The sequence below is a fragment of the Anas acuta genome, chromosome 22 (genome assembly GCF_963932015.1).
Source record: "Anas acuta chromosome 22, bAnaAcu1.1, whole genome shotgun sequence".
NCBI lineage: Eukaryota > Metazoa > Chordata > Aves > Anseriformes > Anatidae > Anas > Anas acuta.
Window position 1 is genome coordinate 6864967 of NC_089000.1, and position 26466 is coordinate 6891432.

The 26466-nt window shown below is 51.8% G+C and overlaps 2 long non-coding RNA genes across 2 annotated transcripts; both read right to left on the reverse strand.

Moving 5' to 3' along the window:
• Positions 1-1514: 1514 nt before the first annotated feature.
• Positions 1515-24591, reverse strand: LOC137843447 (uncharacterized). The gene is made up of 2 exons (XR_011089530.1): positions 24543-24591; positions 1515-5750 (listed from the first exon to the last, which is right to left on the reverse strand). It is a non-coding gene; the product is annotated as an uncharacterized lncRNA (long non-coding RNA).
• LOC137843448 (uncharacterized) lies at positions 18713-20904 on the reverse strand. Its single transcript, XR_011089531.1, has 2 exons — positions 19962-20904; positions 18713-19861 (listed from the first exon to the last, which is right to left on the reverse strand). It is a non-coding gene; the product is annotated as an uncharacterized lncRNA (long non-coding RNA).
• Positions 24592-26466: the final 1875 nt, after the last annotated feature.

Consider the following 26466-nt stretch of genomic DNA (forward strand, 5'->3'; position numbering starts at 1 on the left):
CTGCACAGTGAGGTCCTGCAGAAAGCTGACTGCAAAGGCACGGGCTGAGGGCTCTGCGCGGGAGCCACAGAGCTGGGGCAGCACCAGGGTGGTTGGGGAGCCCCTGCCCAGCAGCAGCCACACCGAGCATCAGTATTTAAGGCATCTGCAGCGTTTGTCCTGCAGGCACAGGCAGCAGCGATCCCAGGAATCCTCAACCAAGGCGCAGCAGAAAGGGAGCGCCCGATGTGGGAGAAGCGCGCGCAGTTCTTTTACGGGCTGTTGGCCGCCACATCAATAATCCCACTGAATTTATGGCGCATCGCTACATATGCTGGTTATTTTCTGCATCCCCCGTGTAACGTCTGCATCTGCCCGGAGGTGTGTGCGTGCCATGGTCGCGGGGATTTTTCCCCCCCGCAAGCTGAGGACGCCCCCACGCCGCCTTCGCAGCCTTCTCGTGGTGCCTCCTGAGATGCTTGCTCAGCCCTCCATGGGCTCCTCAGTTCTAATTTTGTAATTGCTTTGCTCATTGCCTTTTTTTTTTTTTTTTATTTCTTTTTTTTTACTACTTCACAATTTTGTTTCTATTACTTTTCTGTGTGACGTGGAGGTAAGCGTTGGGTAATCTCCGGCTAGGAGGAATGTGTCCCTACAACATGCACACCAGAGGAGCACAGCCCAGGACGAAACACCAGAGCCATCATTTCAGACAGGACCTTGTTAGCGAGGGAGAGGCAGGCCAGAAAGCCAGGACTGCTCTCAGCAGAAGGCCGACATACACCTAGCCCCCTGTTTTTACATATGGTACATTTGTGCGTGTCCTAGGCATTAAAATATAAATCGCCGCAGACCATCTGCTGCACCTATTGCCAGAGTTTGCAGGGGCATAACAATGACAAATGGTACGGAGAAATCACAAAAAGCTGCCTAATTCATCTTATGAGAGATTGTGAAAGCTACCTGCATCCAGCCGAAACACCTTTTCCTAGCTGTAAATTATTTACCTGCACTCTTAGATAGGATACAGCTGGAATTAACATCTGTGGCCCATAGGAAGAAAATTTCAAAGCAACCAGCGCTGGAAAAACAAATCCTAGGAGTAGTGAGCCATAAGCTTTAAGTACAGAGAGACAGAGCCCTGAAGTACACAGGAAGGCAGTGAATTCTTTTTGCATCAGCACACAGGACGACGTCTCAGTGAAACTCGTAAATAGCTGGAAGGTATAAAACTGCTACGGAGACTAAACGCCCATTGTGCTGGAGAGCAAGTGGCACCGCAGCATCTTAATTCTGCTCTGCCTTGAGAATCAGCCTCCTGCTGCTGCTCTGAGCTGCTCCTGTGCCGGGTGTTGCTCTGTGGGCAGACGGGACGAGTGTGCCCAGGGATGTTTGGTGGGAAAGGGTCCTGGGGCTGCAGCCCTCGCTAGGCAAGCAGGGAGCAGCCTGTTTGTGTTAGCACTTCTAGCAGGGATGTTCGCATCCATTACAGCTATTGCATTAATGCTCAGGAATGATCACACCCACCACAAAGCTTGTTATGCGCCATAAAAGTTTAATGGAAAATGAAATGCGCCGTTGTGTGTAAATCAATATTGTTATTCTCTTTTGGCAAACTATGAAATATATTGTTTTCATAATAAAAGGCATAATGGCAACATGCAGGTACTGAATAGAGAAGAAGGGAACCGAGAGATGGGAAGGAATGTGGGACCCTCCTGCTGCGGCTGTGCCCCTCTCTCTGCTCCCATTACCCGTATGCCGACCAGCTCCATCTGACGAGGCTTGCAGCAACATCCACATCCTCAGAAAGCACAGAGGGCTCCTGCTATCAGCCAAAGCATCAGTCTCCAGCCCTGCCACGGTGCCAGGGACGGAGCCGATGGTGCTGTGGCTGTGGGGCTGGCACCGGCTGGGGTCACCGCACGTCCCCCAGCCCCGTCCCCACCGCCGGCCGCCTCCGCAGCAGCTCCAGCAATCACGCCTGGGCGGGCGGGAGGGCGGCGAGGACATTGCTCTTTTTCTCTCCGCTGTCATGTTTCTGTCGCCGTTATGAATTGCTCGGGGAGCGTGCAGTATAAACACAACTTGGGATCATTTATTTCAGGCAGGAGGGAGACGAGCCTCCAGCCCATGCCTCATAGCTGTGCAAGGAGCGGCGCAGCACGGCCGGCGGACAGGGAGGCCGGGCAAGTGGCTGCTGAGCCTCCAAGAAGCCAAAATCCACCGTAGTGTTTTAGGCAGACATGGCCACAGCAAATCCTCCAGCAGAGACCTGCGCCTCTGACTGTGAATTACCAGGGCAACGTTTCATCCCACGATTCTCACTTTTTACATGTTAATTCCTCCTAGTGTCTTCTCTTCAGGCAACTGCTGGTGGCTCCTGGAGGCCGCAGGGCCTGGCACAGCAGCTCCGGGGCTCTGAGGCTCTCCTTCCCTCCCGGGTGATGCTCGTGCCTTGGCTCCTGCCGGGGCTGCATGGATCCGCTCCTGCAGGCTGCGATCGGTGCCTCCCGCAGCCCGGCTGTGGTCCGAGAAGCACAAACCATTTGTAATGAGCCCAAACTCACCACGGCTTCAGCAGCTGTACCAGCCCCACGCTGAGCTCCAAAAATACCGGTGTGTGGCTTCCCCTCTCTGCCTCTTTCTTCTTCTGTTTCTGAGCGAAATATCAAAGCGCAGCCCTGGAGAAAAATCTGAGGCCTTCAGCTTTACAGGCACACATTAAGCTGCCATTTGATGGTCATTTTGAGCAGTGCAGGAAACGCTGAGCCACTGCCTGCTGGGGGAACACCAGGGATGGGGGCTGCGGGCACCAGCCCCATCCCAGCCCCTGGCAGTGGGTCTGGGGGGGCTCGCAGGGTGACCCCAGCTCCAGCCTGCTGCTGGCTCACCTGTGCTGCTTGCAGCAAAGCCTCGGTGCTGCAGCCACGCTCATCACCTGGGGGCAGGCGCTGGTGCAGCTCAGCATCACGGCTCCTTTCTCACACTGTCCTCGTGCATCTCAACAGGGAATGAGACGAGGTCAAGCACTGGAGAGTACAGCAGCTGACTTGCTACAAATACTCAAAACATGCTAAAACGTTTGCCCGTCTGACTGAACTTTGTTCTCTGCTATCCCATGCTCCCAGCACTTCTGCAGCCCACTGATATTCAGCACTTCAAAACGGCGTTTTTCAGGAGTCTGGCTCCAAAATGGATGCGTTGGGCTGGTGTTCTTACTGCTACGGTTGTGACCGAGCTTCCCTTGGAACAAAAATGAGGAGGTAAAAGAGAGGATGTTGTAAATACAATATGCATTCCGATTCAAATAAAATTATAGCAAATAGAATCTGCAGCATTGGAGATAAAAATGGTAATGAGTTTAAATGGTTCGCTTTGATTTCCTCCATTGAAATCAGCTCCAGGAGGCTGATATTGTGTCAGGGAGATGCTGGATCCCCACTCACACATCAGACAGCTGCACAGCTCGCGGGGGGCGAGGATGGGAGCACCGAGCTGCTGCTGCTGCTGCTGCAGAGCATCTCGGCTGGGGCGAGTGCAGAGAGCTGTGAGAGGCAGCCGAGCAATTAGACCGGTTATTGATCCTTAATATGCTTTAAATCAATAATCTGGGCAAAGCTGAGAGCTGAATTGATGCTACAGGGGTAAGAAGTATCCATAAAATTGTCATCTAATTATTCTAGGGGGGTGAGCTTCTGGTCTGCTGTTGGTTAGCTGAGCAGAGACGTAGCCGTCTGGAGAAAAGCATGATTTGATGTGTTACTTCATTTATTAAGTGCACACATCACTGCCAGATACGTGTGTTTAGGTATTGCTCCAGAGCTGTGCCTGCTCCTTTCATCAGAGAGCTCCATTCAGCCTAATCACGCACATGTACACACACACCATCACCTCGAAGCAGAAATTCAGACTTGTAATCTTCTATTCCCTAAAAGCAAAGTGTGATTGAATTTATGACTGATAACAGTGATAACCGATAAATTAACGATCTTCCTCCAGACGTGTGTGATTAGCCATTGTACCAGACGAGCACAGAACAAATTACAGAATTAGGAGTGAGCCACCTCTGCAGACCTGCAGTTACAGAGCACCCGGGAGCCTGGCTTCAGGAAAACAGTGATCACGTAAGTGTGAAGTAAAATCCTATAATTCCAGCAAACAGTTTGCTGTTGTCCAGACAAGCCTTAATTTACAGCAGCCCTCTTCACTGAGAAAAATGAAGTGATCTCTCCAAGGCAGGGCAATGACAAGAGGCGAGTTTGGCTTGAGTCAACTTCAGTCTGTCTACAAAACCTGTGCTGGCCCCTGAGGATGGAGGGTTTGGAAAGTAATAAACATTTTATTCAGTGTTATTATTGCTTTTAATGCCATGCTAATGGGTAGGAGGGCATGGCAGTGCCACCAAGAAACCACCGGTGTTTCAAGGCGCTCTTCCAACTCAATTCATCGGGGCTGGGGTGAGCCTGGCTCCACGTCCAGAGCTGCCTCCAGAGAGCTCTGTGGTCATTTGCTTCCTCTGCACTGCAGCCTCTTCTCCTCTGTAGTCTGTTTCCTTTTGCCTTGCCGAGGAGGAACATTTGATGCCATTTTTGAAAAGAAGTGATGAGCGGCTCTGGCGTGGGCCCAGGGGCTGCGCGGCACTGAGCCGAGGCTGCTCGGGGCTGACCTCAGCGCCTCGCCGTGCTCGTGAGCAGACATGTGGGTCAAATAGCAGGAGGAAATCTTGAAATCTTGATTTTTTTTATTTTTTTTTGCTCAGGGAACTCAAGGGCAAAATTTGAGCATCAGAAGAAAGGAGAAGTATTCCTGGGTTGATTTGTGAACATCTTGTAGAGACGTCTGGGATCAGATCTGAAAATATTTTAGCGATGCAGAGAGTGATTCAGAGAGTCATCTGGGTTATCCACCCCTCGCTGAGGCTGTGATTGAAATGTTTGTGGCTGAATATCATCCGGGAAGAGCAGAGCCGTCATACCCGGTGCATAAACTGTCATGTTTATATCCCAGGATCTCCTCAGCCTCGTAGCAAGGCTGAAAGGAGCATTCATCATTTTCACGCACGCTCTCCTGCCTTTCTCGCTCAGCAGCGGTGCCGGCCCCAACCCATGGCACCGAAGGCTTGCTGGGGACGTGGCCCCCATTCCCCAGCCTGCCTGCAGTGCTTGGCGGGGCAGAAGGAGATGAAACAAAGCAGGGGAGGAGCTGGCCCCAAGCCCCATGGCTCGGGCTCATCCCCGCGGGTGGGAATTGCACCAGGGATGGCACGTGGGGGCTGACCCCCACATACTGGGGGTTGGCTCGGCCCAGCCCGTGCTGGACACAGCCTGGTGCAGCCCCACAGATTCCCTGCAAATGCTGCAGGTGGAGGCATCACGGCGCACGAGCAGCCCCCCAGAGCCCCTCCAGCCCCTCTCCCGGCGGGTGCTGCTGGCTCCTCGCTGCCGGCACGCTCGGGTGGAAGCGCCTCAGTTCCTCCCTCCCTGGCTAGCCAGCTGCCCAAAGACAAACTGTCCTCCCTTGGGGTGCACGTTATAAATGCTTAAGCAAATTAGCCATAAATAGAAAATGTAACATATGGGTCTGTAGATAATGTTTCATTATAAATTATCATATTCTCCAGGGAGATACGCCTCTTCCCTTCACACCAAAGACTTTGTGTTTCTTCTTCTGTGCAGATTGCAAGTTTCTTCTTCTCTCTCTCTCTTTTTTTTTTTTTTTTTTTTTTTTTGTAGCTGTTCTGACAACACTTGGACTCAGTAGCTGATTTCCTGGGTGCGGAAATTGGGATATAAAACTTCACTTCTACTGCAAATCCTCTCGGATTTAATACCCGCTCATTAAAAAAAGAAAAGAAGTTAATGCAGTTCTGATGAAAGGTGTCTGAAGGAGAGCGCTGAAGATTACATTTCGCTGTTTACCCACGGTGCAGCTACACCAAGGACAACAGGGCCATTCCTCACTGCCCCGCGAGCTCCCGTGCGCTGCGCAGGACGGCTGCAAGGCACGAGCCTGTTTAGGTTTCCTGCCTGGATTTAAATGAATCACTTTCCAGATCAAGAGCGCCCATGAATTATTCCCTCTGTAGAGCTGATTTCTGAAGTTCCCTTCTCCTGCTTGGGCTGAAACATTCAGGGAGATCCGACCCACCTCGGAGGTGCTGCCGCCCCGGTGCCCTCCAGACACCGCGGACCCCAGGAGGGTTAGGTGAGCCCTCCCCTCAGAAACACCTGAAAACTGCTGTTATTCATCTAGTTACACAGTTCCCAAAAGATCAAAATCTCTAGACAGCATGAAATTTACCTTCTACACACTGAAAGTTAACTTTTTTTTTTTTTTTCTCCTTATAATTCTGTGGGTTTATTCCCACAGTAATCTGGAACCAAGTTCCCAGTGACCACTGGCCACTTGGCAGGCTTCAGCTCGCTATGGGGAGGCATTTCTCAGCTTGCAGAGATCTTCCTCGGCTGACAATTTTTGTGTAGACCGCATGCAGACATCAGCAGAAAGCCAATCTTTTTCAGAAAAATCATTGTATATGTAGAGAGACTCCAAAGTCAGAAGTTACAAGCACCGAGCAGTTTTCTACCACACATGTACACATGCGTATCTATGTGGCTCCATAGAAAAGAAATTAAACTAATTTGAACCACTTCAAATGAGATTATTATAGACTGAGAAATTTACCTGCCTTAATTGGAAAAATCTTGGCACTTGCACCCTGAAGTTAATTGATGTCATCAAGGCACTGAATGAGCCCTGATTTTGGTAGTTAGAGTCACACCTGGCATCCCTGCCTCTCAGTAATAACCAAAGACTTAGGGGAAAGAAAATATATAAAGTAACATCTGTTGCAATGCAAATATTTGGGAGGATCGTGGCTGCTTGTACCAGAGACACTTCCTAGCCCAGTTGTACATGTAAAACTGTCCGGCTGGGGTTTGCCAGCACCGTCCCCAGATTACCAGTGGGACGCAAAGCACCTGCAGCAAGCATGACCAAAGGATGCTCAGGGAGCCTGTAGCTGTTACAAAGCCTTTTCTGCCCAGCTGAAACACCCCAAAAGCATCAAGTGATTCGTAAGAATATTAGAAGTAGTTCTGCTGTCTTTGTTAAATGCCCCCGAAGCACTCAGCTCAGCACCGACTGCTGCACCTGGCAGCTGCCAGCACAGGCAGGGACGGAGCCGCATCCATGGGAAGGGGGGGAGCTAAATCCTTCCCAGGGCCAAAATAAATCTTGCACTGAGGGATGCTATCACACAGGGAGCCTGTGAGATGCTTCACCCCATTACCCCATCCTCCATTCCCATGGGGAAGGAGGATTTGCAGTGGCTTTCTCAGCAGAGCCGAAGGGTTTAGAAGAGATCCTGTTACACTGCGGGACAGGTGACTTAACTGGGTCAGACGGCTTTGCTCTGAAAGGCTTAAAACTAAGCATTAGCCTCCTTAGCAAGTTGCCTCGCAAACTTCAAAACCAGAAGAAAATACATTCAACACAGCCAGGATTTCGCTCTCGATGCAGCTCAGAGGAGCCGTCCCTGCTGGCGGCACCGCCGAACCAGGCGCCTTTGGGTGCAGGGCTCTGGTCCTGCTCCCAGCACAATGCCCTGAGCTCCCAGCTGTTTCCCTGCAGGAATTGCCCATCCCCTGGGCTTTTGGGCTGTCCTGGCACTGTCAGAGGTGGGGCCAGTGTCCCCAGCAGCAGGTTCCACCCCTGCACAGCTGCCGCCTCTCCCAGGGCTGGAGGAAGCGCTCTGCCTTCCTTCCCTCTGTCCAGGGTAGTGCTGAGCTGAGCTGCCCTCTCTGCATCCCAGGCTGCAGATGAGCATTAAGAAAATCAGCTTAGTCACCTAAATAACAAACAAAAAATATCCTTGCGATTTGCAGAGCTTTGGCATATTGATCTAGCCCCCAAAAATAATTATAGCCCTGAGGTCTTGTGGGGAAAAAAAAAGATAAAAGGGAAAATGCAGAAAAAGATCAGAAAAGGCAGGATGGCAGTTATTTGTGTGGTGGGAAAGCTCCTGTGTGCATGTTTGCAAGGAGGACGTGGCTCTGCAGCCAAGTGCCTTGTGCCCAGCTTGTCCCCAGCGCTGGGGACATCAGTGTCCAGAGCAGCACCAGCATCCCCTCCCCTACTCACTGCCTGCATCAGGTGAAGGCAGACAGCAGGGTCTGAGGTCCCCCTGGGGACTGAGACGCATCCTTTCCTCGGTGTGGTGGGCAGCAAGGTGGGAAAGCCCCAGAAACGAGGTCCCCACCAGCCCTGGCACCAGCCCTGGCTCCCTGCAGGCAGAGCGAGCTGCGCTGCAGGGCGAGGGAGTCACGGTGCACGGGTACTTTGGCATCCTCTTCTCCTTCCCAACCTGTTGCTTTTACAGCCTTGTGCTTTTTACTTTTTAATCCGTGGTTAATCTTTCAAGCTGTGGCACGAAGCACTCAGTATAATGAGACGAGCAGATGCAAAGGCAATCTTGAGCTTGGAGCAGCGCAAGCCATCAGCCAGCAAACCCTCCAAGCCAGCCGCCTTCCCAATGACTTCAGAGACTTAAAACCCTGGGGAATAAGAGGTGGAGGCAATGCCGTTTGAAGGTGTGGGCTCTCCTCCAAGGCCGTGACAAGCCCCAGGGTGATGCTGAGGATGCTGACCCAAGGGAGCCAGCCCCTGCCCTGGATGTACGGAGCTGCTCTGCTCCCGCGGGGCCAGCGCTGCGCTCCCCAGCCAGGGCATGGGGCTCCAGGGGGCCCTTCGCACCCCGGCAGGATTTCTGCCACGCAGGAGAAAAGGCAAAATCCATCCAAGGCAAGTGGCGGCGATGAATTATTCATCCGGCTCCAGCCAGCATTAGCATTCAGAGAGCTGGCTTAATATTAAACAAACACTACAGATGTGGCGGAGCGCGGAGCCCACTCGCTCTGCCTTTGGAGCCCGAATACAGCAGCGTATCTGCGGCGCTAATGAACTGCTCCGAGTGTAAATATTGCATACATCCAGGAGAGAAGCGCGGGTACATACTGCATGTCTATGCAAAGCAAACATATTATGCCATTTCTTCAGGCCTTTCATTCCACATGTCATTTTTTCTATATAAGTATAGGTTTACATGAGAGGTAATTATCATCCTTTCAAAGCTCTTAGTTCAGAGTAAAATGAGACGGAGTATTATATTTGTAATATAATCGTAAATAAAATGGGCCATAATAACCCCCAATTAGCACATTAAAATATGATGAAGACTTGTTCAATCATTACGGTGTAAACAAAACCTTCAGGAACACCTTACGCTGACAAGACAGAACCAGTTGTTTCCCTCCAACAGCAAAGGGAATTCATTCTAAAACTCAATCGTGTTTTATAATCGAGTTCACACCAAACCAGCCATCAGAGGTGCCACGGCTTGCCTGCTAACCACGAGCAATGGTCCCTGAGCCTTCTTCCAACAGCCACGGGGTACCCAAGCAGCACAGGGGGTCCCCTCCCAGCGGGATGTCCACCCTGCCGCAGCAAAATGCAGCAGAGCAGGGTGAGTTCAGCATCTCCCGAGGAGCTGAGATGGGGTCTGTGCAGGGCAGCTTTATTCTGTATGCTCCGTGTGCTGAAGCAGCACTGGGCTGGGTCAGGCCTCGCACTGCACCGGCACAGATGGAGCAGGGAGAGGAGCCCCCGAGGGGCAGGGGTCGCGCCTCCCTCCCTGCGCTTTGTAGTCGTGGGTTTTGATCCTGATCTATTACTTTTCTGGACCAGAATTTCAAAACAGGCCTCATACAGGAGCGCTGTCCCGCTGCGCTTCCCTTTTCCCCAAAAAGAACAGATAAAGCCTTCTGATGTGGATTTAAGGAGGGTGGCAGCGCGCGACGGAGCTGTTTCAGCCAGCCTTAGCCTGGTGCGTGAGGCTGCCGCGACGGGAGAGGCAATTTTATTTCATCTTCCTTATGATGCAGAGGAAGGGGAGAAGTGGTGGCTCTGAGAAGCAAGTTCTGAAGCAGAAAGCAGGAGGAAGCTTCAATTCAGTGCCCACGCTGCAGCATCGCAGCCCAAAGACGTTGGGGATCAGGGCAGCGGAGAGGGATGTCCGAGCAGACAACGAGCGCATCCAGAGTCATGTTACATGACAGAAATCCCTCCCTGCTACACAATAGCCTTAAAACCAGCTATTAATTAGAGCTAGAAATGTTTTTCTTTTTTTTTTTTCCTTTTTCTTTTCACGAAGATAAATTAATTATGAGTTATTCTGTTCCCTCTGCTGAAACATCTGGCGCTAGGCAAGCGAGGAGCTGGGACAGGAGCAGCCCAGGCTCCGCTCCCAGGCTCGAGGAACAGTGGGGGAAAAGCAGAGGGGAGGATGACAAGGACATGGACCCATTTTTGCTCTAACAGGTAGGCTCTCCAACAGCAGCTAGATGCCCAGCACTTTTCACAGACACAACGGGGCAGGAGATGGCGCAGGCTGTCCCGTTTCTGAGGCTCAACCACCTCCAGCAACACTTCTGTGATATTTACAGGTGGAACAGAGCCATGGTACCTGCTGCTAGAGCCTGGCAGTGCGGTGCCACGGGGCAGCAGCTCACGGGGTGCCCTTTCCTGTTGTGTCAAATGGCGAGGTGCTGGGGTGCACCCCACAAACGCCATCGGCAGGAGCAGGGCTGCCCGAGACCCCGATCCTTCTGCGGCTCCGTGTGAAGCAAAGGAACAGGCCTTTCCCAAAGCCATGATTGCAGTCCCCTAGGGAGACTCATTTCCAAATGATCTTGTTAGACATTGTTAGAAATTGATATATTTGCATAGCATGAATGTTAAAACTCAGAAAGAACTCAAATGCCAATTAGAACCACCGAGTTTTTTCCCCTAATTAATCAGTCATAAAAGAACAGCTCCAGGTGTTTTTCTCTGACTAAACATCAGCAAAAGTCTATCGTTATTAATCTTGATGACCCAAGTGTCATCAGCATATGCAGATTTTTTTTCAAGGTGATAGAAGACCGGGAACGCTACACGCCTTGCAGCGCCGCAGTGACGCGCCGGGTACGGATCGCTCCCAGGCGCTGGGAACTGCAGTTGGGAATGGCAGGCTTGAAAAACAGCATCTACAGCAATTAGGAAAGCCAACAAATAGGTTTAATTCCCTGCCATCGAGCTAAAATTATACCTTTTTTTCCCCCCCTCTTCAGTTCTAGTCTAAAGAACAGGCCAGGAAAAAAAAAAAAAAAAAAGATGAGACTATTTTGTTAGGAATGCACCTCTATACCTCTATCAAAAGGAAATTAATAAGCAGCTTTATCAAAGCCGTGCTTTTGGGTGCTCACCTAGCCCGGCTGCCTGCCTGGGGAGCTCCCTGTGAAGGCTCCCAGCACGCACACACTGCTCTGATCACGCACGCAGGATGGTGCGGCACGGGCACGGGCTTTGAACTTGGAGACGGAGGCAGATGCTGTGCCCTGCCTGCCATACGCCAGCTGCTCCTGGGACCTCATCCTCTGCATACAGTCAGCAACGAGAACTGGGTTTTCTTCCCAGAAAGCAGCACAAAAGCGATGAGTCAAGCAGAAGGGGCACAGCCCCGAGCTGGAGGAAGCGTGCTTGCTGGAAACATCCACGCTCATGTTTGGTGCCAATTTCTGCTTTATTTTTCCTGCAAAGCCACTCAAGCAAACCCCAGCTCCCCAGGGCCCCAGGACTGGGGGCAACCCCACAGAACCCCCCCAGGCAGGAGTGAACCCCTGGGGAGCAGCCGCCTACCACCAGCGGGATGGGAGCAGAGGCTCAGCCTCTGCACAGGGACACAGCACCAGTTCTAATTAGCGGTGCCCAAAAATGATGGTTTGAAGACAGAAACATCCCCCCCAAAAAATATCTTCCCTGGGGAGGAGCGCAGATAGCATTTAAACTGGTACAAGGGAGAGAGAAGATGAAGAAGAAAACCGTCCTTTGACTTAAAAGGTAGCGTTTCAGATATGCAGATTCTGAACACATTTCTGAAATTCTCTAATAAAAATACTGTTAAATATTAATTATATTGCTATTTATAAATGTATACATAATTAATAGGAATAATTAATGTAGCAAGCATTGGGTAAGAACTTTCTTCTAAATATTTGAATAATGAAACATAATTACGTTTTGATGTGAAAATGTCAGAAACATACTGAAGTGTTTTTACATTATTTAAATCGGAGAAACTCACTGGGAAATACCAGGAAACGGGCAGCCTCGCGCTGCTCCCCTCAGTGCTCTGGGTTTTTGTGCACTCTGCCGCCCTAGCACGGTAAATACCTTGGGAAGCGGTAGCTGCTGACACAACACGCGGCACTCGGTCATTAGCTTCCACTCCAGGCATCGTTAATTACCAGCTCAGGGCTCGTAGAGCAGGATGAGTGCTGAGCCGAGCCCCGCACGTTTGCTTTGTGGGTTCCGGGGCAGGACCCTCACGGCAGCCCCAAGGAACCCCCCCCCCGAGGGAAGCTCCCCCCTTCCCAGCCCAAAGCTGAAGCCTGGGGGACGCTTCTGGAGATGTGCTGGTTAAAAGCCCCCCCAGGGACGGGGTTGTGCTTGTTGGCCATCGGGTTTATCATCAGCTGAGGCTGGCCCTTGGCTGTGGCCACCACCCCGGGCAGCTCCCATCACCAGGAGCCCCCTGCCCCAATCCCTACAGCATCCTTTGGGTTGCCTTCCCCCCTCTTCATCTTTAGGGGGAGGAAAAACAGAAGAAGTGCCTTCCTCCCCGTCTCCCTGGTGAGAAAACTTGATGAGAAATCTCACAGAGATTCTTGAAATACTTTCCTGCTTTGCTTCCCTTTGGTAAGACCCCACAGCACGGGGTGGCAGGCTGCTCGGCTTCGTGCGTGCCTGACCTCGGCCGCGTTTGAAGCGGGAGCGCCGCGCCAGGAGCGCAGACACACTCCAATTAACGATCAGACTGAGGAGAGACACAGGAGATGAAGGGAAGCCCTTCATTTGATCCTCGGCTTTATGGAGCCTGCTCGGCCCCTGAGCAGGTTGCTCGGCCTCCCTGTTAACATTTTTGGGAAGCGTGGCAGACGCCGACCCTGCCGGCCCACGCCGTGTCCCTGGGCACAGCTGCTGTGCACCCATTTAATGCACGGCACAAACAGAGCGCTGCCGCGGCCCTTCTGCATCCGTTCCAGGGGTTTTCACACAGAAAGCGATGCAAATCACACATTTTCCTTTCCAGAAGGACACGGTACATGCTTTTGCACTTAGTCAAAGGGTGTTCCTACCTTAAAAGTGAGATTTGCTCCAAGGGAACAATGAATTCCAAAGAAGTTGTTTCCAAATACGCTCCCTGTGCCCACTTGCTTTGTCCTGAGAAATCCTCGCTGGCTGCTCTCCCACCCCGTGCTGCTCTGCCTGTGGTGCAGGAGCATCACAAACCCCAGCTCTGCATGGGGTCACCACCGCAGAACACTAAAACACATCCTCAAATGTGCCCAGGCACACACAAGTCGCTCTTGTTTTGGGACACAAGCTTGCAGGGACCAGAAGTTGGTGTCCTCCAGGCAGAGGCAGTCCCAGCAGCAGTAGCAGTGCATGGTCCCAAAACTCCCCAGGAGCCAGGAGGGGAGCGGATCCCCAGGGAGAGGCTGAGGAAGCCAGCCTGCACCACCCAGCATCGCCAGGAGAAAAGACAAGATGCTTCCCGAGCAAACCCACCCCATATTTAGGTCAGCACAGCAGAAGGCAAAGCTCAAAGCACCGCAGGGCAGCAGGGCTGCCTACCAGAAGAATCTGCCTCTCTGGCATAACCACGGCCACAAACGGGAACGCAAGCAAACTCCTGTTTTAAAGGGAAAAGGTTTTGTTCTCCCTGCCACATCCTTCTTAATGAATCTTTACAAGTGTGCCACCCCGGAGTTACCTGCTCATTCATCATGCACCCTATCTGCTGCAGGAGGGACTGGATGAAAAGTCCTGTTAATTCCAGAACACTCATTTCTTCCTTTTTTTTCCCCCCCCTCTATTTGCAAATGAGGGCTATCTGCAGGGAATCAGGTGCAGCCTCATTTAAGAGTTTTTTTCCTCTTTTTAAAGAACATGAAGCTACTCTCTTCTGCCCCAGATGCAGGAGTGGGACGGGGCTGTGGCCATGCAATGTCACAGCCTGGCTTTGTGGGGCTCAGCCCCAGCCCGTGCCCTGTCCCCGTGCTTTGCTCCAGCAGCACCGAGCACCTGCAGCGAGGTGGCACGCAGCAGTCGTGTTTTTCCAGCCGGCTGTTAATGTTACAGAGCTTTGGTGTTGTACAATACCTGCTCGGTGGTGATAAGGTGGCGGTGTAAAACACGAGGAATTTAGTGGAGCATGTGAGAGACATGTTATGAAATCAAATTATTTTTTTCAAGCTGCAATGCAATCTTTATGCAGATCTCAGCAAGAGACCAGGCCCTCTCGAACATCAGTCATTGTAAAAAATGAAACTTTCTCAAACTTCTATACATTAAAGAAAGGTTTTTTGGTTTGGTTTCCTAGTTTGCTTTCTTTTTTAATGCATAACATGACTGATGGTGTACAAAACCTTGTTTCAAAGTTCTAACTTTCTGGAAGATTCATGGCGCAGCTTCTCCCTGTTTTCTGAGAAGGGAAGCACATTTATTTACTGCACTTTAGGTGAAATATAGTACCTCAAAGCCAATTCCCTAAAACAGCTCTTCTGTCCTTTGGCACTTACTAAGGATTGCTTCTGCTCAGCTAACAAATTACCATATAAAAAGACCTTAAAATTCGGACATCTGTCTCTGGTGGGTTTTTCTTTTGTTCTCGGAAAAGTCAGCAGGAAGTGGTGCACCCAGACCTCCCCGATGGCATTTCGAGCTACCAGGCCCAGGCAAAAAGCATTTGTTATTTGGGCTGCTCTGCTCTCACCCCAGAAGTCTCAGGCTACGTCACTGCCCGAGCATCTGTGTCTGGGAGTCCAGAAATGCCCTTTGCAGTGTCATGTTCACCCGCACAGCCTATTCAAGAGCTTGCTGGAGTCAAAGGGGAGTTTTTCTCCCGACGCCACTGGGGGCTGGCTGCAGCCCAACAGCAGGCTCCTGGCTGCTCGAGCTCAGGGCTTCGCTGCCAGCACAAGGCTTGGACACTGCCCGAGTGCCCCGTGGGATGCTGAGGAGCTCGGCTCAAGCGATGCATCCAGGGATGCCCCAGGAGGAGCCCTGCACATCTGTCAGCAGCAACAACAGCTCCCGTCTTTCTAATCCTCTTGTCTTCCTCGAGATATTACAGGCGATCAAAACTGCGTAATGAACGAGCAGGCAGCATTTGTGCTCGAGATTTATTTAAAAAGGTTAAAGCAAAACAGATCAAAACATCCTTTATTCTACAGCCATTTCCCCAAAGTAACACGTTAGCCCTAAGGTAAAAATCAATGTTCAAAGCCTGTACCAATTTTCAGAAAGATAAATGCTGTGTTTAATACTTTACAGCGATGATTGTTCAAGAAGCTGTCCTTGGTGTATAGGAGATGGCACCAGCATTTCCCAATTAAAGCCTGCGCTTTAGTAACAGCCCCTTGACTGGCGAACGGCTTGAGGAGAGAGGCTTTAAGAAGAGATAAAACACGCACCCGTGAGGACTCCACTTAAAAATGGTTTATGCTGACAGCTTTAAAGGGCGCTGCCACTCGTCTGGCTCACTGGACAGGCACAGGAGTGGGTCCAGCTCCCAGCTGGGTCCCCCAGGACACAGCCAAGCTCCCCAGCCCCACATCCCTGCCTTGCCCTGGTGCAGGATCCCCCAGCTTGGATGGAGCACCAGGTGGGGCCACACCGGTGGCCTCCTCACCAGCACACAGCTTTGACTTTTAACAAAAAAGACCTTTTTTTTTTTTTGTCTGAAGCAGCTTTCCAATATTTCGAGAAGGTGATGGAAAGAAATCAAAGCTCACAACGGAGCCAAAATGCGGTGTTCAATTCCTGTTACACGACTGAAGCATTTTCCCTTTGGGTGCAATCAGGAGCACCAACAACACCAGCGGATGCTGAGAGGGGACAGCACTACCCCATCCTGGGGCACACGCTGGGGACCAGGGAACCCAAGCAGAAAAAAAAAAACCCAAAACAGGGTTTTCCCTGCCCCGTTCTGTTTGGACAGGCTGCACAAACAGAAAGAAGACAGGATGTGCTCCACCAGCCCGCCTTCCGCCACGTTCCTATAAAACGAGAAGCAATTTAGCTTTGAATGTATCTCTGAAACTGCGAGCGCAGATAGGGGATGCCGTAATTAAAAAGCCTTTTGTTATCTGTAGCACGCCTGCTGCTGAGGTGAGGTGCACGATCGGTATCCCGTATCTGCGCAGCCCCTGGGCAATAGCAGATTGTGCAGTGCTTCAGGGTGCCCGTGTGCGATTCCTGGTGAAGAGGGAGATAAGAGATCCAAACAAGGCTTCTTTTTAGCCTGCGGCAGTTTAATTACTTGCTCCTTGGATGTCTATTCAGAAAGACAAGGGGCATGGATTCTTTCTTCTATTTTTCTGAGCGAATGCTAAAAAACTCTGCCTCGCTCCTTCTTTCCAGACATCTCCGTTATTACGGCAGCGCAATGTGTCAGGGAAAAGGAGGCAGGGAAGTACACCAGTAACTGATATTTCCCATAAATTTTATCAGGAGTCTGCCAGCCTTGGAGACGGATGGGGCTGCACACAGCCATGGGAAGGCTTGGAGAGGCCTGGGTACAGCAGAGGCTGCCAGCCCAGCTCCTCTGTGCTGCTGCCGGGCTCAGCTCCAGCTCCCAGGGGCATTCCTGCTCCCTTTGATGCAGGGAACCCCACACTTGCTGGCAGGACTCACCAGGATGGTGTAAAACCTCCCTGAGGGCAGCTCCCCACAGGGTGCTTTCCTGGGTGTTGCCCACCCCTGGGTGCCACGGGGCACTGCTCATGTCCCCAGTGCCACAAGAGCCACCCCCATGGAGCTGTGCCCTTCTGCAAGGGCTTTCTCCCTGAAAGTGGGACTGTGCAGCCCATCAAAACTGAGCTAATAAACAACTATCTCAGCCTGGAAACACTCTGCCTGGTTAGCTACGCATTTTCGCCACTAAAAGGACTTTTTTTTTTTCCATTTCTCAATAGATCCCAAGTACAATAATTGTATTTGCTGAGTTAAAAAGTTAAATTGCATAAAATTAATATTGATTCAAATTAAACCATTTGTCTCCTTTCACTGTTCGGCTCCACAAATACAATTACAGCTCCAGCTATTATAAACCAAAGACAGCCACCAGGTTGAATTGCAGCCCGTTTCCTGGCTTTTGGCCCCCTCCTTTGTCCCCTCTCCCTCCCAAGGGAGGACAGCAGCACCCAGTCCACCCAGTGCTCGCTTTGCCTGGGCCCTTGGGGTCTTCCCGGGTGCCCCAGGCACCCAGCAGTGGGGACAGACCCAGGGGACCCATCCACCTTCCGCAGGATTCACAGCCGGGTCTCCCCTGCTCACCACTTTTTTTTTTTTTACAGCCTTCTTGTGGCGATAATTGGAAAAGAAGGAAGGAGCTATAAATACTTCTTGAAATTAAAAGGAGCATGTATAGTCTTGGCAGAGAGGGAGAATATCCGGGAGGTCCTGGTTCTCCTCCCTACACCTATTCCCAAGTGTTTACTTTGAAATTTTTCATTTGTTTCCTCCAGGAGCACAGTCAAAACAATATTTGACAGCCCAGGAAAGCTGCAGTTTCTGCAGATTTCTGTTTGCTTACACCAGGGATGAAAATTACTCCTGGAGGGAGGCAGACGCAGACACTCGAAGCCAGCCACTGGGAAGCGATCGGGTCCCAGCAGCGGGTGATGGGGGGCACCCGCACATGGAGCTGGCACCCACGTGTGGGTCTGTCCCTGCACTGCCTCCCTCCCCAGCACCAGCCCAAGGTGGCCCCAGACAATTTCTGATGAGCCAAAGGGGCAAATTCATGGCCAGAGCCCATTCTCCAAGGGCCAGGAGCTGCAGACGAGCAGCAATGGGGCATCGCCAGCTGAAGCCAGAGCTTGCTGCGACGCAGGCTGAAGCAGAAAGAAAACAAGGTTTGTCTGGGTAGGAAATAACACATTTTTCTGAATTTGGGCTGGCTCCAAGTCGAGTCCCTCGCTGCGAGGCAGCCTGCCAGGCCCAGACCCCAGCCTTGGATGCAGGAAAAGTTCACTGAACTGGAGAAGTTTCAAACAAAGCATTTCTGGCTCAGTGAACCAGGATTTTTCAGTGAAACCATTTCAAACCGCTCTCACGCTGAACAGGTTTATTTCTGTAAACTTCTGCAATTCAGAGGCAGGGCAGAGTTACAGGAATCGCTCTCACCGGGCAGATTTTGGTCTAAACTGCTGCGTAAAACCCCATGTAATTACTTCAGGAGAGTGCCTGGGATCAAGCTGTGGCCCTGAGGGTCTCGCAGCTCAGCCCAGAGCTGGCAGCACCGTGGTGCTGCGGGTGCTTGAGGAGGAGGAGGAGGAAGGTGGGCACCCAGAGCCAGGAGCGAGCAGCAGCTCTGCCTGAACCACATCTTCAGCACAGCTCTGCTGGGAGCAGCAAGCCCCCAGGGGGCTGATGAACACCCCCCAGAGCTCAAGACACAGCCAAGCCTCGGCCAGAATCCGGTATTTACAACCCACAGGAATACACGTCCTGCAGGATGAGGGGCTTTGATGGAGAGGCAAACCCAGGCTTTGCTGCGACCCATAAATAATTGACAAGCGCCGTGCTAGCAGCGCTGGAGCAGTCAGGCTGGTACATTGCCACCTTCCCATGGCAAGCCAGAAAACATACGACAACCCGAGCTCATCTTTCATACATGAGAGATTCAGAAGTCTCAGGCTCACAGAGTTAAGGAATTAGCAAAATCAATGTTGCCACGGCAAACCCACTGAGCCAAGGCTCTGCAGTGTGCTGCTTTTGTGCAGGAAAGATAACGGCACGCGAAACCAAGGAGCATCGGTCTCCTGAGTGCTTAGGAAGCGTGTCGGTGAGGACAGGCCAGCACCAGGATCCCCACGGTGTCCCCACTGGGCCACATGTCCCAGTGGCACCCAACCCCAAATCCACCCTGCCCACACCCAGCTGGTGCAGGGGGCTGCAGGAAAGGGAAGGGGGTCCCAGCTTTAAGTGGCCTGGCAGAAGAAGCACAGGGAAGATGATAACGCAGTCTGCTCAGCTCCAAATTGTTCTCCCGTTACAGTCAGTAGTGTTTTAGAGTGCTTAATTTAAAGTGCTGTTCCATGCAGAAACCTCATAAAACACGTTCCATATTTATTATCTCCTCCTGATTCTAAGTGAAATCTCCCTGTTTTGTGGGCTTAAAGGGAAAGACTCATGCTGCTGCTGCCAACAGAATGCCCACGGGATCTGGAACCGAGCCTTCACTCCCCTGTTTGCTTTAAAACGGGGAGATGGAGGCATGCTATAGCAAAAACTGGTTGCTCGAGCAATCGGACCTCCCTGCACTGCTGCGTCCCTGTCTCACGGCCAGGAGCGACCCGGGGCCATCCCAGCAAGGCTGTGCTGGAGCCACAGCCCCGAGCGCCTGGCTCTGATCATGCCTGGAGGCATTTTGCCCTCGGCCATGCCAGACAGACCCAGCAGCTGCTCCACATCCCTCCCAACAGCGCTCACACCCCCACGGAAAGGCATCTCCCCCTCCTCCCCGCAGGGCACAGCCAGCACAGGGCGCTCCTCCCACAGCCACAGAGAGCAAAGCCTCACGAGAACATTTTTGAAGACACTTCCAAGCCTTGCAGCGTGGTTAGGCAGAGCCTGGCAGCCTAATTCCTCTTTTTTTTTTTTTTCATTCCGATCCATCACGAGCGGTTACATTCGCATCCCTCTTCCCCATGCCTGTCAGCTATTCTTTAGCTGAGCCTCGCTCCAGACTATTCTCTGATGCCTTGTTGTCCTGAAAAGTGAACATGAATTACTGCCAGCTCAAATTAGTGTCTTTCTGCACAGGGTGAACAGAAATATTACGAGCAGGGAAGGAATCTGGATCTTCAAACCTTTATATTTAACAGAAGTTAAACCAAACACCGGGTTATTGCCAGATTTCTGAGAAGGCATTTGGCAACCCGGCCGCCTTTATCTCCTCTTCAAAAGGAACGCCGTTCTTCGAGGAGTAGCCGTGAAGAAAGCCTTTCTGACCGGGGGACCAGAACCATAGCATGAGCGAGGCCCTGAAGGGAGGTAAAACTTTATGCTGAGACAAGAAACAGCAAACAGCAGCCGCTACGGCTGGGTAAAGGCACTGAGCACGGCGCTTGGCAGGACTGCGTGCTGCAGGACGCACACAGAGCCGGGCCTGGCCAGGGGATGCTAAAGATGATCATAAAACTGGGAACCAAATAAAGAAACCCACTAACCTCCAATAACAGAACGGCCCCGGCAGCACCCTAATGATCGATAAATCGCTGCTATGGGAGCCCTGCTTCGCATCGTACAAGCGCAGTAACTTAGAAGCCGAGATATTTAAGGGAGATAGGAAACCCTATTTCATTTCTTTGCTGGCGTAAATAACTCCAACAAACCAAACTGGAAGGGGAAAACCTTTCCTCGGGGGCATTGATTGATTTTATCAGTCGTGCATTTGATTTCCCAGGCTTAGCAGCTAATTAGCACACATGATATTACTTTGAAATGGCATTAGGCTGCAAACTAAGCCAACAGAAGCCAGAAACAAACACAGCCTAATCCGGATACATTTTGCCTAGTTATTTCCGAGTGCCTTCAAACCCTACAGAGAAGCATATGCATTTTATTGACCAGATAGATGTGGCTGTAATCTCTCTGGAAACGCACATTAAAGGAATTTTAAAATCTGGATTATCTCCATAAGTAGTCCTTAATGACTCTTTTGCAGCTGTTACAAAGCTTATGTAAATATTGCAAGCGAATATTTAAGGCTCTATTGGAGAGAAATTTACTGTGCTGTCCATAAAGGAACGTATATCTCCACAAATCCTACTGTATAGGTTGGCTCTCCTAAAATAAATTACTATTGCCACGTTGTTAAACTCAGCTTCAGGGGTTCTCACCTTTGCAACCCTTACGCAGTGCCAAGTAAAAATTCTGGAGGCATCCTCGTGGGAGACACAAGTGTCTGAAGGCACCTACACTGAGATGTTATCAACACTCGAATCAAAGTTTAAGAATAATGTCTCAGTAGGAAGAGAAAGAAGTTAAACCAGAAAGATGTAAGAAAGTGTGATAGAATTCAATAAAAATTAATATTCCAGGCTAGAAACAATATGCGTGGTATATATGCGTGATTGCTATCAGCTCTTTTGTTATGAAGGTAGAGCAGCATGGCAGCAGTAACGTGCTTTCTGAGAACCTCGAACCTGCCAGAAGGAACTGCAGACACGAGCAGCCTGCAGCAATTTCTCTCATTTCCTAAATAGAAACCCCATTTCACCCGCATTACCCTTCACCTGAAGGGCCACCTCTGCAAGGCCTGGCCACCAGACGGGCAGGGCAGGGGCACCACACACCTTCAGGACACCCCAGAGCATCTCCTCCTGCCTCACCAGCAGGATCCCCCCTGCTCCGCACCAGCAGGATCCCACCCCACTCCTCAACCAGCTCCCCACCGCAGGCTGGAGGAATTTAATTTCGGCAGTATGTATAATAGATGGCTGCTTAAGTACTGCCTGGAGGCAGAAACCTCACTGCACTGTGCTCATCCCCCAGCGCTGCCTTCTCTCCCTTCGCCTTATCAGAGGCTGTTGACAATCTATTGCAGCTATTTTCTAATAGTCTCCAAGCTCCCGAATCTCAGCAGAACCCCTCGGCACAGCCCTTACCAGCTCCCTGCAGCCAGAGGTGGCTGCTTTAACCCCCCCAACACATTGCATGCCCCCCAGCCCCTCTCCCAGGGGCAGGATGGTGCTGCAGAAAGCGTGGGGGCTGACAGGAGGAGATGTCACAGGGCACGAGTGTTTCTAACACTTTAATAATGTACGTTATTATGTATGAAAGGAGCCCCTGCCACTTAGGCAATCGGCTGATCTTAAATGGTTAAAGTCCCTTATCTGGCCTCCCTTCAATTTTGTTTTTATTTACAACGCAACGCTAAATAAACCTGTTATCTCCGCAAAGCAGCCCCACAACACCCGTGGTGAAGCACAGCCTGTTACAAATGGGTTTTTGCTCACACAGGGAGCACCGGGCACTGCTGCCCACCTCCTGCTCCCCTCAACCTGCACCTGAGCATCCTGCCTGGTGCTGAATGAGGGGACCGGGGCACCCACACAGCATCGCAGAGACCTTGGGGACCCCTGAGAAAGGGTGGGCATGGGCAGAGAGCCTGTATGCACCCTGGGCTCTGCTGCCTCCCTCAGGGAGATCCCAAGGGACCAAGCCAGCACCACTGCCCTGGTGATGAGAGCAGCCACCTCGCCAAGCTCCCAGTCCTCCTGCAATGCCTCCAAGTGCAGCAGCAAGACAGCTTTTACCAGCAAACCTGTATAATGAGGCTGCTGAAACACGCTTAGGCTTTTTAGAGTGAGTTATGAGCCTATCCAGGGGAATTTCAGCTTTTCCAGTAACCCTCTGAAAGAGCGTTACAGTAACCTGAGCAAGAAGCAGTCCAAGCGTGGATGAGCTCCTCCGCATCAGGTGTGGTGGCTCCCCCCAAACAGCACAGCATAACTCTGCCTACACACATCTTCCCCGTGATTTCGGGGGAGTCCAAACCAAATGATGCAGCCACAGGCCCAAGACTTCAAACAGAGGAAGAAACCAAAGATCACAACTAGCAGATTTTTTTTTTTTTTCTTTTTTAAGTCTTTAAAGTTTACAAGGAAATATAGCATCAGGATCCTAGGAAGATTAAACAGGGAAAAAAAGTTTTCCTAAACTAATGAAGTCCTTGAGCTCTCCAGCAACAACTGCTAATAGTGGTTCTACCTCAACAGAAGAGGCAAAAACAATTCTCCTCAACTGTAATTTTAAATATAGATTTGAGGGTCTTTCCCATAAATCATGAAGTCAGATAGAGACTGTGCATAATGGTAACTTGTCAAATGACAAATAAAACTGATTTCGAACACCTTAAGAAACACTAATTCAGTTTGCAAGGCTGTAAGCTTCTGAGGAGACTTCAGAATACGCATGAACCTCCAGCCATTTTAAACCTTTGTAATCTCTGTAAATCAGTAGCACCAGATCTGAAAATCACGCAGGGTTGAAGTGTTTAGGTTTTTTGTTGTCCATTTAATATAGAAAACAAAAAGAGTTTGTCTGGGCAGGGATCCTCTGTAAGGTTCACTCACACAAATGATGTCCCACATGGGCCAGGGAACAGCTACAAGGAGCCGGAGGAGGAAAGAGCAGCAAACATCTGCCGGACAGACAGACAGGGCCTAGCTGGTGGCAGGGTGCTTGCTGTGGACCCAGACGGAGCTGGCAGCAGACACAGTGCCTGCCGTGCTCCTGCACATCTCAGTACCACCCCTATGTGATGAGCCATGCACGCGGGAAGTGTGGGCATCCATCACTTTTATTCCGCCTGCACAGTCCTGAGACGCCTCTCGCGCTGCCATAAGCTGGCACAGCACAGAGCTGCTATTGCAAATGTAAATAATAGCCTGTGCTGTTACACTCCTTTACAAAAGGCATTATTTTAATGGTTCCCTCCTTGAATCCCTTTTCCCCAGCGGACCAAAGCACTCCAGGCAGATGCGTTATTGCCACAGAAAGCAGAGCAACACCCACCGCTGCTCCAGCACTGCACCTTCAGAGCCCAGCCAGGTCTCACCTGGCTGTGATCACCACTGGATCAGCCTTCATTTAATGTTCCCAGGGGGTGACAAGGCTCAGCCAGCATCTTTCCACCCGAGAAGCCCCAAAACCTGCCTGCACATCCCCAAGGAAACCCAACCCGCACAGCCCGTGCACAGCACCACAGCCTCCTCCCCAGGCTCAGCTGCAGCGTGGCCTCTCCGTGGGGAGCATCTCAGCTCTCCCAAACAAACGGACAGAAAGACCATTGTCATCTCAAATGCCCTGCTCTTTTCAGTGGTTTTTAAACTTTTTATTCATCTGTAAAATTTCTAATTAACTGAGGTAACTAACCAACGTTGCATGAACTCAAACTGAGAATATTACAGTCAAATACATAATTAAAAATTTCTGCTGCGCTGGTTCCTTCCATGGGTTACGTAAGTTACCGCACACACTGCAAATGCCACAGCCACAAACCCCATTTCAATGAGTTCCCTTCCAGTAAGCGCTCTGGCCGCCAGGCGAGGTGGCAGCACTGCTCTGCCCCGCAGTCACTGCTCCCTCACTGGTAGCAGGGGACAAATTCGGGAGGACAGGAACCCCCAGGTTCCTGTCCTGAGATCCCTCCAGCCCTGGCGCAGCCCCAGTTCCCCCAGTTCTCCCAGCAGGTGCTGTTGGAGGAGCTGTGCCTGGCAGCCTGGCCCTGCCAGCTTAGGACCCCCAGAGAGCTGAAGCCCTGGGGGGCACCGTGCACCCCCAGGGCAGGGAGCTAGGGCCTGGAGGATTAAAGCCCAGCCAGGCGGTGCTGTGCCCTGCCCTGCTCTGCTCTCACAGCAGAAGCCCCCCCAGCTGGCACATACCTGCTGCAGACAGGGCTCCAAAGCACAAGCAGCTCCCCAGGACCCAGCAGAGCTGAGCAGGGCAGCCCCAGCCCTTTTTCAGCCCTCAAAGCCCCCCCAGCCCTGCCTCAACCCAGGTGCGCCCTGCCCAGCCTCCTGCTGCTCCCACCTGGGTGAGGATGGGGGGCAGCTGGGGGCTGCTGATCCTGAGCCCTGTGAGAGGTGCGGGGATGCTTCAGGCTGCGGAGAGCTGCTGCCCTGGCCGACACGGCGCAGCTGGAATTACATCTGCCTGCTAAAGCGGCGCCGTTTTCCATGCAGGGATTTTCCTGCTTCGCAGACCAAGCGGTGCTTGGGGCCCTGCTGGCCGTGGAAAAAGCCCCTTCGTGCTAGCGAGTGTGCCCGCTGCGCTCCCTGCCCAGCCCCAGCGCTGCTTCTGCACCGCCGCACCTGGCTGCTCCCCCCAGCTCGTGTGCGCCTTGCCTGGCTTTGGATGCATTATGTGCATTATGGTCACGCTTTCACTTTGCTTCCCCAGGAATGGGTCTGTGGGAGGGTTTCTGTGTTAACATCCACGCTCTGCGGTGCACTGGAGCACTACGTGAGAGCACTGAGGTGCTGCTCTCGGCACAGCCGTGGGGTACCTGTGGGGCAGTGCCCCCACTCCCGCTGGCAATGCACTTTAAACCACTGGCCAAGCCCTCAAGCAGTGTGTTTGAGCATCTAGTCATGGCTGCGTGTTGGTGCTGTGACCGCTGGAACTGGAACACCCCCTGCCCGGGGCGGTCGCACCTCCAGGATTAAGCCCTGGTGGGAGAGAGCTGGCTGCCAGCCCTTCCTGGCAGCAGGCGCGAGGGGGGACAGCTGCCTCTGACTCCACGCAAAATCCTCTTTAGATCAAAAGGCGTTTGACTCTGACTAATTTCAAAGCACCTTCTTGCATCCCCGGCCCAATCTGTCGGCTTCCCGGCAGAGCACTAATCCCTGCTGCTGCCGGTGGGTGCGGATCACGGGCCTGTCCCTGTCCCTGTCCCTGTCCCCGTCCCTGTCCCCATCCTCAGCTGCAGCTGCACTGCAAGAGGGCACTGAGCAGAGAGAGCTTTGGGCACCCAGAGCAGCTCCTGCCACTTGAAACGTGCTGTGGACATCTCTCCCCTCAGCTCTTGCTGCTGCTTCATCCCAGCTTCTCCCATCCCTTCCTGGTGTCAGGGTTTACAGCACGCACCCACGGCACCACAGCTGCGGGGCGCCGTGCCCGTCACAGCGCTGCGTCGGGCACTTTGCTCACGGGGAGGCTGGCTGCAGGCACAGCCTCACAGGGGAGCGTTTTACAGCTCTTCACAACAAATTGTTTGAGGGTACTTTAAACTCTAGTGCTATTACCCATTATCTGTGCCTAATTTTCCGTTCCATCCCCTAACATTTCAATTTCCCCCTTCACTGATCTCCTGCTTTAATAGTTCTGCCAAACTTTGTTTAAGTTGAGAAGTGCCCATTTGGTGCAGTTCCTGCTGCCTCTCCTTCTTTTCTCCACCTCCTTTCCCCTGTCTCACATTTTCTGCTCGCAGACTGTCTCTTTTTCCTTGTTTCCCTGGGAATTTCCCCGCTGGCCCTGCTGCGTGTCCCTGCATGGCCCCCTCGCAGGGAGCCCCAGCTGGACTCTGGGAATGGATTTCATGGACCTTGAGATCCGCTTTTTCTTTTCTCTTCTTCATTTTGTAGTCCTGAAACCTAGCCCAAGTTAACAATGCACTTTTCAGTCCCCAGAGTGCCTTGAGCACTGTGCTTGGACAGAAAACTGTTCAAAATCAATTCAGAGGGTTAAAATGTGGTCCAGTGGTCTCCAGAAAGCAGCGCATCCTTCTGGCCTTTTGTCCTGCCGCTTTGTTTCCTCATTAAATGTGCTGAAGACTTTTGGTTCGCTGCCACTGGTGAGTCTGCGGCG